We start from the raw sequence: 18719 nt of genomic DNA on the forward strand, positions 1-18719 counted from the left end.
ATTTTAAAACCCACAGACAGACGTAACCACCTGGCATTACATATTTTGGACATGACATTACAGGCTAAAATCCTTAATGTTTTCCCTTTTTTTTCATTTAGTAATGAAATAAAAAATAGGAGATTAATTGATGAAATATTTCTGCCCAGCAGCAACACCATGCTGTCACCATGCATGAATTCCTTATTTATTGAATTGTTGTTCCTGTGAAAGAAAGCATCAGAATACATAATTATGTAATAATATTAATAATAATAATAATGGTACATACCAGACTTCATGTCGTACATGTAGTGAGGATCGAGCAAGAACTTCAGACATTCAGCTTGTTTCTTAATGTGTTCCTGAGAAGTGGCCAGCTTATGAATCTCCAGATGTTTACCCTCCCTTCCTAATATACACAGATAGGACATTAGACACACTCCATAAACATACTGTATATGTACTGTAATTACAGATACTGTAATAGATAACTACATTCAGTCAATGCCTGAAAGTCATGACAAAGTACAATGTGAGAGTTGCCTGCTAGCTCGTAACACAGTGCGTGCAAACATGTGTGAGTGTGTGTATGTGTCTGACTTACTGTAGAAGAAGAGGCCTCGTGACTCCTGTCCAGAGAAGACTCCTTTGTAGATTCTGACCAGGCAGTCGGGGCAGGTCTTGTAGAAGACCACATCGGCTGAGACACTGATCTTGGACTTAATGCCATTACTTTCCCTCTCTGGAACGAACGCACACACACGCACACACACACACACACACACACACACACACACACACACACACACACACACACACACACACACACACACACACACACACACACACACACACACACACACACACACACCACCATTATACACAAGCAAAGGGCCAGCGACTCAGCATTTCATTTAGTTTACTTTATTCGGTTGGTTCTTCATTCATTGAATCTTGCTTGTATCTGTACCTCTCCTATGTTTCTCACTGCTGTGACAGCTGGTGCATTCAATTAATCAATATGGCAATATATCGATTGAACATCCGGACGATAGGTGAATCGACAGAGAGGCTGCTGTATCGATACGGCAATAAACGTCCACCACTAGTGACAGCATGACACCTGAGTTTACCTCCAGGGAGGAAATCTCATCTCTTGTATCTTTATCTTACATCGTCTCTGTCGTATGTACAAAATCATATGTACAACATTGTAGGTTGTAGATCTGCAATATGAGGTTTCTGCACAACAGCAACATTATAGTGTGAAACTTACCAAATTCTCCAACATGCAGAGTGAGAGCTCTGCCCTTTGGGTCAACCACAGTGGCATCACTAGAGCGACCCGAACATACGCCATGCCTGCAGGACAACACGCATTCACGTACATTTCATTTATAGTATACCACACTTAACATTTCCGCAAACCTCAACGTGGTACAGGGTTAAAAACATATTGCAAAGGCAACCAAGTGTCAATTTAAACGAATTAATTAATCAAATTAAGTACTTACAGGTCTCTAATGTTCTCGTGGAAGTGAATAGCTTGGTTGTCGGGGTTCAGAGAGATGTCAAGGTGAGACGTGGAGATATCACCAATCATTTTCTGACCTGCCTCGAAATCTGCGAATGCTGCAACCAGCACCCACTGGCCGAGGACCTGAGGGGTCACATTCATTACATATACTGTATAGTATTTAACAGACAGTGGATATGATACAGTAGACATCAGAAGACACAGTCAGACAGTGGACAGTAAACAATATATATTAGAAGACAGTGGACACAAGGCAGAGAACACTAGAAGACAGTAGAGACAGACAGTGGACATTAGAAGATAGGGTATAAGTATACAGTCCATAGCCAGAAGACATGAGACTAACCTTGTCCACCTCAGCAGCGGGCAAGGTATGAGTCATGGGCTCACATTCCTCCGCGTTCTTTGTGCAAAACTCTGCATGAGGGGAGAGAGGAGGCAGGACAGCTGTCAGTCAGCTAAACGGCAGTGGTTCTGAATCTTTTCTGGATCTCCAAAGTGGAGCAACTCGGCATCTGAACTCAAACCCATATGGAGCTGACCTGTTCTCACATTCCATACTGTATGTTGTCCTTCCCCACCCGTCCTTCCTGTTTTATGTCTCCCTTTTGACTGATACCAGTCTATTCAAACTAGACGGGCCTGCCCCAAAGCCACGTCCGGCAGCCGCCGAAAACTAGTGTTCTCAACAGGCCAGACAGACGTAACCACCTGGCATTACATATTTTGGACATGTCATTATAGGCTAAAATCTTAATGTTTTCCCCTTTTTTTCATTTAGCAATGAAATAAAAAATAGGAGATTAATTGATGAAATATTTCTGCCCAGCAGCAACACCATGCTGTCACCCTGCATGAATTCCTTATTTATTGAATTGTTGTTCCTGTGAAAGAAAGGATCAGAATAAATAATTATGTAATAATAATAATAATAATAATAATAATGGTACATACCAGACTTCATGTCGTACATGTAGTGAGGCTTGAGCAAGAACTTCAGACATCCAGCTTGTTTCTTAATGTATTTCTGAGAAGAGGCCAGCTTATGCATCTCCAGATGTTTACCTTCCCTTCCTAATATACACAGATACATTAGACACACTCCATAAACATACTGTATACAGTATATACTGTAATTACAGATACTGTAATAGATAACTACATTCAGTCAATGCATGAAAGTCATGACAAAGTACAATGTGAGAGTTGCCTGCTAGCTCGTAACACGGTGCGTGCATACATGAGTAAGTGTGTGCATGTGTCTGACTTACTGTAGAAGAAGAGGACTCGTGACTCCTGTCCAGAGAAGACTCCTTTGTAGATTCTGACCAGGCAGTCGGGGCAGGTCTTGTAGAAGACCACATCGGCTGAGACACTGATCTTGGACTTAATGCCATTACTTTCCCTCTCTGGAACGAGCGCACACACACACACACACACACACACACACACACACACACACACACACACACACACACACACACACACACACACACACACACACACACACACACACACCATTATACACAAGCAAAGGGCCAGCGACTAAGTATTTCGTTTCATGTTGACTTTATTCTTATTTATGTTGGTTGGTTCTTCATTCATTGACTCTTGCTTGTATCTGTAACTCTCCTATGGTTCTCACTGCTGTGACAGCTGGTGCATTCAATTAATCAATATATCGATTGAACATCCGGACGATAGGTGAATCGATAGAGAGGCTGCTGTATCGATACGGCAATAAACGCACTAGTGACAGCATGACACCTGAGTTTACCTCCAGGGAGGAAAACTCATCTCTTGTATCTTTATCTTATATCGTCTCTGTCGTATGTACAAAATCATATGTACAAAATTGTAGGTTGTAGATCTGCAATAAGAGGTTTCTGCACAACAGCAACATTATAGTGTGAAACTTACCAAATTCTCCAACATGCAGAGTGAGAGCTCTGCCCTTTGGGTCAACCACAGTGGCATCACTAGAGCGACCCGAACATACGCCATGCCTGTAAGACAACAGGCATTCACGTACATTTCATTTATAACACACTTAACATTTCCACAAACCACAACGTGGTACAGGGTTAAAAACATCTTGCAAAGGCAACCAAGTGTCAATTTAAACTAATTGATTCAACAAATGAAGTACTTACAGGTCTCTATTGTTCTCGTGGAAGTGAATAGCTTGGTTGTCGGGGTTCAGAGAGATGTCAAGGTGAGACGTGGAGATTTTGCCAATCATTTGCTGACCTGCCTCGAAATCTGCGAATGCTGCAACCAGCACCCACTGGCCGAGGACCTGAGGGGGTCACATTCATTACATTGTATTTAACAGACAGTAGATATGATACAGTTCACATCAGAAGACACAGTATACATCAGACAGTGGACAGTAAAAATAGAAGACAGTGGACACAAGGCAGAGAACATTAGAAGACAGTTGAGACAGACAGTGGACATTAGAAGATAGTAGAGGGTATAAGTATACAGTACATAGCCGGAAGACATGAGACTAACCTTGTCCACCTCAGCAGCGGGCAGAGTATGGGTCATGGGCTCACATTCCTCCGCGTTCTTTGTGCAAAACTCTGCATGAGGGGAGAGAGGAGGCAGCACAGCTGTCAGTCAGCTAAACGGCAGTGGTTCTGAATCTTTTCTGGATCTCCAAAGAGGAGCAACTCTGCATCTGACCTCAAACCCATATGGAGCTGACCTGTTCTGACATTCCATTCCATATGTTGATCCTTCCCCACCTTACTCTTCGATGTCTCCCTTTTGACTGATACCAGTTCATTCAAACTCTAGACGGGCACGCCCCAAAGCCACTCCCGGTAGCTGGCGAAAAGTTCTCAAAAGGCCCGAAAAGTAAGGCCCGGACCCAGGGCTGGACTGGGACAAAAATTTGGCACGGTCATTTTTGCGTGAATTTGGCCCAGACCGGCCCACCACGACCAGTCCCCTAAATAATAATAATAATAATAATTATTATTATTTAAACATCATGTTATCATTAACACCTTAGAGGTTTGCCAATTATTTGCGGACCCACTTGCAATATCCAATAGCCTATTGGGTGGAAACCTTGTCCAAAACTGTTACTTTTCAGAAAATAGAAGATGCTGTGTTCCAATGGATCCAAAGTAGTTATTATACAGTTAACATCTCTTGTTAATACTATTCTATTGTTTCAATATTTTAAAACCCACAGACAGACGTAACCACCTGGCGTTACATATTATGGACATGACATTACAGGCTAAAATCCTCAATGTTTTCCCCTTTTTTCATTTAGCAATGAAATATAAAATAGGAGATTAATTGAGCAACACCATGCTGTCACCATGCATACATTCCTCTTTAATTGTTGTTCCTGTGAAAGAAAGCATCAGAATAAATAATTATGTAATAATAATAATAATATTAATGTTGGTACATACCAGACTTCATGTCGTAAATGTAGTGAGGATCGGGCAAGAACTTCAGACATTCAGCTTGTTTCTTAATGTATTCCTGAGAAGTGGCCAGCTTATGAATATCCAGATGTTTACCCTCCCTTCCTAATATACACAGATACAGACACACTCATAAAACATACTGTATATACTGTAATTACAGATACTATAATAGACAGTTCTACATTCAGTCAATGCCTGAAAGTCATGACAAAGTACAATGTGAGAGTTGCCTGCTAGCTCGTAACACAGTGCGTGCAAACATGTGTGAGTGTGTGCATGTGTCTGACTTACTGTAGAAGAAGAGGCCTCGTGACTCCTGGCCAGAGAAGACTCCTTTGTAGATTCTGACCAGGCAGTCGGGGCAGGTCTTGTAGAAGACTACATCGGCTGAGACACTGATCTTGGACTTAATGCCATGGCTTTCCCTCTCTGGAAAGAACGCACGCACGCGCACACACACACACACACACACATGCACACACACACACACACACACACACACACACACACACACACACACACACACACACACACACACACACACACACACACACACACACACACACACACACACACACACACACACACACACACACACACACACACACACACACACACACACACACACACACACACACACACACACACACCACCATTATACACAAGCAAAGGGCCAGCGACTCAGCATTTCATTTTGTTTACTTTATTCTTATTTATGTTGGTTGGTTCTTTCATTCATTGAATCTTGCTTGTATCTGTACCTCTCCTATGTTTCTCACTGCTGTGACAGCTGGTGCATTCAATTAATCAATATCGCAATATATCGATTGAACATCCGGACGATAGGTGAATCGACAGAGAGGCATGCTGTATCGATACGGCAATAAACGTCCACCACTAGTGACAGCATGACACCTGAGTTTAGCTCCAGGGAGGAAATCTCATCTCTTGTATCTTTATCTTATATCGTCTCTGTCGTATGTACAAAATCATATGTACAACATTGTAGGTTGTAGATCTGCAATAAGAGGTTTCTGCACAATAGCAACATTAAAGTGTGAAACTTACCAAATTCTCCAACATGCAGAGTGAGAGCTCTGCCCTTTGGGTCAACCACAGTGGCATCACTAGAGCGACCCGAACATACGCCATGCCTGCAGGACAACACGCATTCACGTACATTTTATTTATAGTATAACACACTTAACATTTCCGCAAACCTCAACGTGGTACAGGGTTAAAAACATCTTGCAAAGGCAACCAAGTGTCAATTTGAACTAATTCATTCAACAAATGAAGTACTCACAGGTCTCTAATGTTCTCATGGAAGTGAATGGCTTTTTTGTCAGGGTTCAGAGAGATGTCAAGGTGAGACGTGGAGATATCACCAATCATTTTCTGACCTGCCTCGAAATCTGCGAATGCTGCAACCAGCACCCACTGGCCGTAGACCTGAGGGGGTCACATTCATTACATATATAGTATTTAACAGACAGTAGATATGATACAGTAGACATCAGAAGACACAGTATATATATCAGACAGTGGACAGTAAACAATATATATTAATTAGAAGATAGTGGACACAAGGCAGAGAACACTAGAAGACAGTAGAGACAGACAGTGGACATTAGAAGATAGTAGAGGGTATAAGTATACATCACATAGCCGGAAGACATGAGACTAACCTTGTCCACCTCAGCAGCGGGCAGAGTATGAGTCATGGGCTCACATTCCTTCGCTTTCTTTGTGCAAAACTCTGCATGAGGGGAGAGAGGAGGCAGCACAGCTGTCAGTCAGCTAAATGGCAGTGGTTCTGAATCTTTTCTGGATCTCCAAAGTGGAGCAACTCTGCATCTGACCTCAAACCCATATGGAGCTGACCTGTTCTGACATTCCATTCCATATGTTGATATTTTAAAACCCACAGACAGACGTAACCGCACCTGGCGCTACATATTTTGGACATGTCATTACAGGCTAAAATCCTCAATGTTTTCCCCTTTTTTCATTTCGCAATGAAATAAAAAATAGGAGATTAATTGATGAAAAAGCAACACCATGCTGTCACCATGCATACATTCCTATTTAATTGTTGTTCCTGTGAAAGAAAGCATCAGAATAAATAATTATGTAATAATAATAATAATATTAATGTTGGTACATACCAGACTTCATGTCGTACATGTAGTGAGGATCGAGCAAGAACTTCAGACATGCAGCTTGTTTCCTAATGTATTCCTGAGAAGTGGCCAGCTTATGAGTCTCCAGATGTTTACCTTCCCTTCCTACACAGATACAGACACACTCCATAAACATACTGTATATACTGTATACATTACAGATAATGTAATAGACAACTACATTCAGTCAATGCATGAAAGTCATGACAAAGTACAATTTGAGAGTTGCCTGCTAGCTCTTAACACGGTGCATGTATAGTATACATGTAGTCCTATGTGTCTGACTTACTGTAGAAGAAGAGGACTCGTGACTCATGTCCAGATATTACTCCTTTGTAGATTCTGACCAGGCAGTCGGGGTAGGTCTTGTAGAAGACCACATCGGCTGAGACACTGTGCTTGGACTTAATGCCATTCTGTTCCCTTTCTGGAACAACACACACACATTTAACATCTTTATTTGCATTCACATTTTAAAAGGAATCTCTTGAACACAAACAATAGTGGATACGCAAGCTTTAAAGAAACTCTACAACAAGTGCTTCAGGATACAGATCACGGGTACAGAAAGCATCGCCTTCTCCATATATGGCGACTGCCAATTATTGCAGACACTGAACAGAATTCTGCCGATGCCTTAGCTCTCGGCTTGGGCATGCCTGCAATCTGCAGGCCCCTCACGACTGATTCATGGACATTACAGAGGCTTCCAAATATGAACACAAGTAGTTTACATTTGTAGCCAAGCTGTATAACAGCGTCCTTAAGACACTGGTACTTAAGCACCTTATAAGGAATGCCTCTTCCAGACTGTGGTCAAATGTACATGCCACTTCCAAAATGGTCACTTATCTAGAGATCCCATTGTCAGAGATCCCATTGTAGTGTGTGCGCAACATATCTATTTTTTGTCTCTTTTTCCTTGGATATACAGTAGTGTAAATTAGTATTACCCATGCAGGTTCGATGGCATTGTCTTAATATTGTATTGTATTGTATTGTATTGTATTGTCTTTTCTGTAAAGGTTTGGTAGTGTATATTAGTTATATATTAGTATGATTCTTTCATACACATTCTCAGACATTCCTTTGTGCTTAAACTGAAAAAGCAATAAAACTTTGAATCATTAAAAAATATATATATGTGGATGTAAAATAGTGTCTCGATGTGAGGGGCGTGTTGAGATAGATATTCACATTGATTGATTAATTAATTAATTAATTCAGAGATCCACTGCAGATATCAAGGACCACAATGGAAACGAGTCCCCAGGACGTTTTTGTGTTATCCGTTTAGCTTTGACGTCTTACTGTGCCACGACTAAAGTATTCAGTCAATCAAGCAAAGGGCCAGCAACTCAACTTATTTTATTATCTTGGTTTGGTTCTTAATTGACTCTTCCTCGTATCTGTATTCTGTACATCTCCTGTTTCTCACCACTGTGACAGCATGACACCAAAATGTACCTCCAGCAGGCATCTCATCTCTTGTAGCCTTATATCGTCTCCTATATGTACAAAACTGTACAGTAGCTTGTAGATCTGCTATTTTTGCTACTTTTGTGTGACACTGTATATATGATCCAAGTAGGGCGTTAATTTAAGAAACACAAAAGGTATTATGGAGATAGGAGGTTTCTGCCAAACAGAAATGTTAGTGTGGAACTCACCGAATTCTCCAACATGCAGAGTGAGAGCTGCGCCCCATGCGTCAATTACCATAGTGGCATCACTAGAGCGACTCGAACATACGCCATGCCTGCAGGACAACATATATGTCATATAAATGCACACACGCACACACACACACACACACACACACATACACACACACACACACACACACACACACACACACACACACACACACACACACACAGTTATTGATGATATTCACACGGCTGCCATCTTGCCAGCAAGGTGATACCTATATGACACTTCCCATATAGAGAGCCCATTCATCCAAACAGAAAAGTGCTCTATAATTATATTAAACAACATCAAAATCACCAACAGCTGTAGGGAAAGCTTGAATTATCCTCTTTCAATCTGTAAAGTTCTTGTTTAATAAAAATCCATCATAGACATTTTATGAGCTACTTCCTGTCGGACCCCCGCAGATAAAAATAATGCATATAATGGTAATTAATTGATTTAATCAATTTGGGCTTGTTTTCTTTTACAATTTTTCTTTTAGTTTTAACCCAGAAATATCACTTACAACATATTTAAGTGGATAAGTAATGATAATAAAACATTTTATTTATAACGCATATACATTTCCACAAACCTCAAAGTGCCACAGGGTTTACAAACATCGATTGCAAAGGCAAACAAACAACTACAGTACATGGGACCATACTGGGGATAAAGGGTCAATTTAAAAACAAGGTATAATCGGGGCTTCTCTTTTTGTTAAGACCCAAGATTAATTCATGAAATTAATAATACATGTTCCAAGTACTTACAGGTCTTTGTTGTTCTCGTGGAAGTGAATGGCTTGGTTGTCGGGGTTCAGGGAGATGTCAAGGTGAGACGTGGAGATTTTGCCAATCATTTCCAGACCTGCCTTGAAATCTGCAAACGCTGCCACCAGCACCCACTGGCCGTAGACCTGAGGGGGTCACATGCATCACATTGTATTTAACAGACAATATGATACAGTAGACATCAGAAGACAGTATACACCATATCGGTGTATAGACATCAGACAGTGGCCCTGCGAATATAGACATTAGACAGTAGAGACATTACACAGTGCACATAGAAGATAGTAGATGTTATAGACAATACATACAGTATAGGTTACATAGCCTGCAGTCTAGGAAGTTCATGAGACTTACCGTGTCCACCTCAGCAGCGGGCAGAGTATGAGTCATGGGTTCACATTCTTCTGATAGCGCCGCTCTGCAGCTCAGAGCCAGTGCAACCAGTGCCATCAGTTTGTACAGAGCACACATCGTGGAAGAGTCACTTGCTGACTGCATTCTGGATCAGTGGAAATGAGACTCGAGCCTGGTTTGATGTGTGCACCTGCTGGTCTTTATAAAGGCCTCCTGCCTTCCCTACATGGCCCGATCTTTAGACCTCAAAGTCCACTCCAAAAGGAACCAGATTTCCCGATTGCATTTTGTAAGCAGCTTGTAAATATTTGTGCCCTTGTGTTGTATCTCTTATGTGGACATAACGTGTGTGTGTGTGTGTGTGTGTGTGTGTGTGTGTGTGTGTGTGTGTGTGTGTGTGTGTGTGTGTGTGTGTGTGTGTGTGTGTGTGTGTGTGTGTGTGTGTGTGTGCGTGTGCGTGCGGGCGTGTGTGCGTGCGCCGTGCGGGCGTGTGTGCGTGCGCCGTGCGGGCGTGCGGGCGGGTGCGCACGTGTTCCAGAGTGGCATTAAGTCCAAGCACAGTGTCTCAGCCGATGTGGTCTTCTACAAGACCTGCCCCGACTGCCTGGTCAGAATCTACAAAGGAGTCTTCTCTGGACATGAGTCACGAGTCACATGCACACACTCACGCATGTATGCACGCACCATGTTACGACCTACGTGTGGGGGGGACGGGGGACGGGGACGGGGATGGGGGACAGGCAGGCAATCATGCATGTCTGAATTCCAAAGAATAATAATAATAATAAAACTTTATTTGTATAGCACCTTTCATGACATGAAATGCAGCTCAAAGTGCTTTACAGAGAAATGGAGGATAAAAGAAAAGCAAGGCAACAACATTAAAAACAAGCAGTAATGCAATACAGTGAGGACATGAATAACAAAAATAAAAAAATAAAAGATCAATTAAAAGCAATGTTGTAGAAGTGGGTCTTGAGCTGAGCTTTAAAAATGTCTACAGAGGCTGCCTGACAAAGGTACAGTGGGAGCTTGTTCCATGCCGACGGCCCGTAGAAGCAAAAAGCTGCTTCCCCGTATTTTTTAGTTGCCATTTTTTTTGGCAAAGCGAGCAGGCCGGCAGTGGAAGACCTTAGGGGGCGGTTTGGGACATATTTAGGCAGGCAGTCATGTAGGTAGGAAGGAGACCATTGAGAGCTTTATAGACAAGTAAAAGAATTTTAAAATCAATCCTAAAAACAACCGGAAGCCAGTGCAGTGATGCCAAAACTGGAGTAATATGTTCTCTCATCTTAGTTCTAGTTAAAACTCTGGCTGCTGCATTTTGGACAAGTTGTAGTCTGTCAGTTGTTTTCTTAGGCAGTCCTGAAAAAAGTGCATTGCAGTAGTCAAGCCGAGAAAAAACAAAGGCGTGGATTAGCGTTTTTGCATCGTCCAAGGACAAATAGGCTCTGATTCGTGCAATATTTCTAAGGTGAAAAAAGGTAATCTTGGTAACATGATTAATGTGTGAATTGAAATTCAATTCAGAATCAATAATAACCCCCAGGTTCTTTACTTTACTGTTACTTTCTACAGTCAGGTTACCAAGTCTGCTTATTATTAAGAAGCATCCTTGATCCTTTTGTGTTGCAACCTTACACCTTTTGGACAGAGGGCTCTGATACATTGCATACACAAATCCAACAGAACCACTCGAAAGTTTAAAGAACACAGTTCATGTATATATAGGTACAGTTCACGTAGGTACAGTTCATGTAGGTAAAGTTCAGTACATAGCCGGAAGACATGAGACTAACCTTGTCCACCTCAGTAGCGGGCAGAGTCTGAGTCATGGGTGCACATTCCTCCGCTTTCTTTGTGCACAACTCTGTCTACCTTTTGACCGATACCAGTCCATTCAAACAGGCCTGGGAATTAAGGCCGGGCCGCCCCTTGTAGGGCGCAGGTACATCATCAAACCCTGTACAGACTGTACATCAAACCCTGTACAGTCAAAACACTGCCCCCCGCTGACATACTTATTTCTCCATATATGGAGCTGGCCTGTTCTGACATATTCCATCAAACCCTGAACACTAAAGACACGCTCCATGTATGGCCAGTTCATTCCATATGTTGATCTGAATATATGGAGACGGCCATATATGGCATGATGGCACGAGGCTGTGACCTACAGTACAGTCGCAATAATAATGGAAAATAAATCAGGTTTAATCAAGTTAATATGGAGACTACTGATATACTCATGCATATTAATGCAAGCTACTAAGCCAGGAATGCCACTGTAATTGTTCTTGGGACTGGAGCAGTATTTCCAAATGGTCCAAATGGTCCAGCCAAATGTTGCAATAGCCAAATATTGCAAAAAATGCATATCAGGACTATGTAAACAGTATACACCAATACTGCTGAGTAACTCATGACTCAACAAATTCAGTTCATGACTCTAGCAAATTGAGCGCAAGGTAAACCAAGTTCATGACTAAGGTAAACCAAGTTCATGACTAAGGGAAATTGAGTGTGTGACATTTTGCACACAGTGCGTGGATAGCCCAAACTGGCAACCAACACAGGAGAGCATGGTTGAGATTTGAGAAGTAGGAGATGGAAGAATTTGAAAACTCAAAACATTAGTGGATCAAACTCAAATCATTAGTGGAACAGTAGATAGGGAGACAAAATTAACAAAGCTACAGTCAGCTCAAAATAGACTGATCAGGGTTATACTAGGGATGGAACCCTTAACCCATATAGGAAGGAACCAGTTCAGAGAGCTGAACTGGCTCCCACTAGAATCAAAGGTTACAATGGCTATAGACTTAACATGGTCCATAAAATTAAATACGGAGAGGTCCCAGCAGTTTTAAGAACATGTTTCAGACAGGTAAACAAGGTATACAACCATTTCACCAGAGCCAGTATTGCAGATGTGGTGCTCCCTGCTTTTAAAAGTAAAGTGGGCAAAGGCTCATTCATTTATATAGGATCCACACAGTGGAATAGCCTGGAATCCAGTGTTAAACAGAAGACTAAAAAAGGGCTACTGGAAAAGGTTCCCCTATAAAGGGTCATCTTAGAGGGATGGATAGGGATGTACTTGTTGTGTTGTGTATGTAATGTATATGTACTGTTATGTATTTGTGATGTATTTTACAGTATTGTTCAGTGTGAGAGGACCCCAGTGGAAATAAGTCTTTGGACTTTACTGTGTAATCCTTGATTATAATGTTGTATTATGATTGCTTTTCTAAATAAATCAAATCAAATCAAATCAAAGCAAGCATCACATGCGGTCTGCAAGGTAATCTACTCCTTTATAAAAAAGGATGTTGTAGGATACTCTCCCACAAACCTGACACTTCAAATGTGCAAACTACGCATTCTGTTGTTGGTCTAGGGCTCTAGGCCCTAGACCAACAACAGAATGCGTAGTTTTAACAACCCCTAGACTCTAGGGGTTGTTAAAGGATGCAACAAGGCTGGAACGTGAACTGTAGTTTATTCACTGTTCTTCAACAAGGTATTTTTACTTACTAAGAATACACAATGCAATATATAATCACATAAATATATCTATATTCTTGCTCTTACTTGTTCTGGCAGATTTTACTATTACTATTACTAAGTAAACAACATCAGGAAGAAGCAGGACTCAACCATCTGGATTCGAACTCCATTATTTTATTGTATATGTCATCACACCGGAGAGAGACTAGTGTCTCCCTCCAGAGCTTCCCCCAGCTCTCCCCCCACACATGTCACACTACTTTCAGGAGTGTACAGAGTTTCAGGAGTAACAAGAGATGGTCATTCCTTAAATGGACTCTATTCTATAGTTGACTCACACAGTTTGAAATAGGTTCACATGAGTCGGCAGTCTCTAATGAGTTTGTCAGTGAGGAACAGGTGGTAATTATTAAGTATTATTAAGTGTTAAGTATCATCTACTCATTCTACTGGTAGGCTTCATTACATTTATCAATACCATAGTGCATTTTCGCCACCACATACTGTGCTCGAGCCAGAAGTTACAATTACTTAAAGGCATAGTTACTTAATTATACAGAAAGAAAAGTGGCTATATATGGGGCAACCCAGAGAAACAAACAGAAACAAACTAAGCCTGAACTGAACACAAGAAAAACCCTCTACCTAAACCTATAGCCAACAAAAGGAAAATGGTTACAAATATTTGAACTATATATAAACTCACTACTCTAACTCAATCCTACCAGAAAGAATGACGGTTACAGAAAGCAAGCTCCCATACTCCATTAAATTATACCGTACCAACTCAATTCATAACGTAAGTATAATTCAATGTAACTTCCATGCTTCCAAACGTAGAGTCCCAGTAGTGTTTAGAGCTTCTAAAGTTTATACAATGATCATTCAGCAGCGCCCTGGACAGTGTATGACAGACGGCGACACAATGCCAACGAACGCAAGCCACAGCTGGGTCTAAGAAGATAGAAGATGGCATTATAGAGTAGACAGTACATACTGTACTCTATAGTAGGCTATATAGATGTACATTATTATCGGCCGGTATTTGCATAAAATTGTAATCGGTTAAAATGTATCGGTTTAATTAATTAAAATTTCTCCCGAATTCATGATAGTTCATTTTTATCTGGAAAACGTTACATTTGTGAATGCAACCTTTATAAAGACATCCTGCTCTCGTCAGTCGGTTTGAACCGACTGTTAACTTGTAGAGGAATTGGCTTAATTACTTTTCTGATATTTGTTTACTGGTTTGTTCCACTCTGGCGTCCACTCTGGCGTCCACAACGACAAATGTCGTTGTGACATTTGCTTTTGGCTCCCTTGTCTGTATCTGTAGCCCTTGTACTGTACATGCCTTATTTGTCTTTTCTCGTCCTTGTCTGTGTTTGTTTGTGTTTGTCTTGTACTCATGCTCTGTAGTGTCTGTATGTTTTATATGTGTTATTAAAGGACCAAGCAGTCCTGAAAGAACTTGGTCCTTTATGTTTTTGTAGTATTTCTTTATTACGCCAAAAATAGCAGTTCTGGCTGAACCGTGCAGTCGTTTTTTGCTAAATTTGGAGATATGGTAGAGTGCCATGCCAAACGGTGAGGATGCGAAGCCCACAACCATTGGCCAAAGGGTGGCGCTATATTGAAAATGCAAACTTTGACCACGCATAGCTCATGAACCGTTTGACCGTCAGCAATGAAACCTCGACACACATATGCGTCTCCTCATGCCGAACAAGTATCGTTCTCTGACCTCTACGTAGATCACCCGCCATTTTGAATTATATGAAAATCAATTAAAATGCATCTCCTCCCATCCTTGATCAAAATGCTGTAACTTCCATGCTGATACAGAGGAAGAGGAACAATAAACCACTCAGGGGGCTCTAAAAACGTAGAGTCCCAGTAGTGTTTAGAGCTTCTAAAGTTAATTTTTATCTGGAAAACGTGACATTTTTTAAAGCATCCAGCGGGGCCTCACAGTAAAATTAGGCATAATGTGTTAATTCCACGACCGCCTTTATCGGTATTGGTTGATATCGGTATCGGAAATTAGGAGTAGGGCAATATCGGACAGTCCTTAGTAGGCTACCGTGGAAGACACGACTTACCTTGTCCACCGCAGCGGTCAGTGTATGAGTCATGGGCTCTCATTCTTCTGGTGTGAGCTCCGCTCTGCAGCTCAGATCCAGTGCAACCAGTGCCATCAGTTTTTATACATGGATCACACATCGTGGAAGTGTCAGTTCTGGAAATGAGTTTGATGTGTGCACCCCTGGGCTTTATAAAGACATCCTGCTCTCGTCAGTGGGTTTGAACCGACTGTTAACTTGTAGAGAAATTGGCTTAATTACTTTTCTGATATTTGTTTACTGGATTGTTCTAGTAAACAAATATGTGTCCACTCTGGTGCCAGAGTGGACACGGTGGACAACTGGTGTCCACAACGAAAAATGTCGTTGTGACCCACGGTTTGCTTTTGGCTCCCTTGTCTGTATCTGTAGCCCTTGTACTGTACATGCCTTATTTGTCTTGTCTCTATTTATGAAATTATGAAATATATACAGTATATTTTTGGGGGGATAAAAAAAACACAAAAAAAAACAATAAAGCATATTTTTATTTGCCGACCCATAAAAATGGACCTGCGACCCACAAATGTGTCAAATTAGTGTTTGGGTGAAGCAGTGAAGACAGTCAAAGTGTTCAGATACTGTAGGCCTACTGTACAGAAGTATTGGCCTATACACTGTATTGGACTTTGTTTGTTTTAGATAAAACTGCGCTGAGATGGTCTGGCCAAAAGTCAACAATGTGGCTACATTTACAATATCAACACCAACCTTGTCTGATGAAATGCAATATACCGTATGAGTGAGAACACTTTGATTGATGTTTGGTTTCCAGAAGCTTTGAACGCGGTCTTCCGCCCGCCGACAAATACATATTATTTTGGGGGTCCCTAGAATCGGTCTCAGATCTGAATGGGTTAAATTAGATGAACATATACAGTAGGCCTAACTTACAGTAGGTGAGATGCATTTTTCCCACGTCAGCATTAAATGCCATGAGCACATTTTATTTAATCCCAGCCTTCCCTGTCTCGAACTGAGAACAATACAATCTACCTCAGTTGACTTCATTTGTGACACGATCTACTTCATTTGACATGGAAATGACAGCCAACTGTTCCTCTCCATTTCACTGGACAGATATGGACAAACATTACATTTCTCTTTATCGTCTATGAGGCGTTTCCTGAAACAAGCATCGTTGAAAAACAAACATTAAAGCTGTATATAGGAGGGCCCCTCAAAGATGTAAATACAAAATAAATGTAGCCTACCAATTAACAGGGTTAGGGTTAGGGTTAGGGTTAGGGTTATGTGCTATAAGCAGTTATTAAAATATAAGTGTACAGATGAATTATGGTTCCAAATATTCCAAAGGGTCCATTTGGTTCCTAACTATCACTTAGCATGAGGACCCCCTGGAACTCCCTCAAGGACCCCTGGGGGTCCCCCTGACCCCACTTTGAGAACCACTGCGGGCTAAGTACACGTATTTCCATTACGGCAGAAATGTTAGACATTAATGGAATGTCTTGGTCTTGGCGGTGACTATGTCATATTTGTCTCTTGCGCAATCATGAGTCCAAGAGTTATTGTTGTAACAAAGGCTTGCTATGAATAGCTCCTCCTCAATGTGTCTGGTGTTACTTTTAGCCTGTCTATAAGTGGACAGGAACTTGCAATGGGGGGGTTCCCCTCTTGCTGTATGACAGACATGTTACGAAAGGAACACGGGACTATAGGAGCCCCTGTATAGCCTGCAGTGTTGATTTAGTCCAAGAATGTCCGTCGACTACCTTTTTTCACTGACGAAAAACTAAATGAAAACTGTATGCGCTGGTGGCTAAAACTATATCAGACTAAATATATTGACAATTTCATCAACAAATAAAAACTAGACAGAAATGTTATAGAAGGGACTATAGTGGACAAGAGTATCCAGTATGAGTAAAAGACACAAGCCATTGTACACTTGGTTGCATGCTGAAAATAGCCAATCTACAATCACGACGCGTCGCAGCGCAACGTGTTGTGAGCTTGTAGATCGGCTAATTTCAGCAAGTGTAAAATCTGTCATTACGACGGCATCAAGGCTCGCCAAGATACATTTTAGTCAACTGAATCAACCATAGATTTAGTCGACTAAAATCTTATGATATGTGGTCGACTAAAACACTCCAGGTGACTAAAATGTGACTAAATGAAAACTATTCAAGAGACTTTGACTAAAACTAAAATCAAAACTGGTAGCATGGCTTACTGTGTTGTTCAGTGTACTCTGTCCCGTCTTTCACTGCAGGGCCCACAGGTTGGGCTATCGGGGTGCCAATCAGGTGTGCATTGGGAGCACCTGGCCGGTGTTTTTATTTTTATTTAAAAAGAATTACATCAAATATTACTTTTGCAAAGCTGTGTTCACATTTAGACTTTGATTGTATTGTCATTAGGGCTGGGACTTTAACTGATTGATTGAGATTAATTCATTACAGAAACAATAACGCGATTAAAAACATTGACGCATTTAAATCGCGCATAGTTCTTCCACCACCGAACGAACTGCAGGCCTACCGGTCATTGTTACTCCAATGCGAACCGAATTCGGTACAAACACTGTTCAGGTATCTGCCATGAACAATGGTCACATCAAATTAGTCACATACGTGACCTTGAGGGGGCCGCGTCGGCCGAGGAGGTTCAGGGTTTGAGTGGCTTGATGGTAACCGCAACGTTGCTAGTTCAAACCCGGGCTCCCCCAGAGTTAGTGTCAAAGTGTCCTTGAGCAAGACACTGAACCCCTAATTGCTCCTGATGTGCTGGTTGGTGCCTTGCATGGTTTCTGCTGCCATCGGTGTGTGAATGTGTGTGTGTGTGAATGCACAATCTATGTAAAGCGCCTTGGATAATAGGCGCTATATGAATGCACCATTTACCACCACACCAATGTTGGCACAAACTCTGTTCACTATGGGGTTTGGCATGAGAATGGTCACATTCCAAAAAAAATCTAAATTGCACAAATAATGGGGCACTGCCATTCCACAGTGTTACATACATTTTGGTCCAACCTAAAGTTGACAAAGCTTGAGGATACAATATGTGTCATCATCATCATCACACCTCAACCAACCTGCACATATATGGAC

The sequence above is a fragment of the Protomyctophum bolini genome (assembly GCF_963924005.1).
Source record: "Protomyctophum bolini genome assembly, chromosome: 21".
Lineage (NCBI taxonomy): Eukaryota > Metazoa > Chordata > Actinopteri > Myctophiformes > Myctophidae > Protomyctophum > Protomyctophum bolini.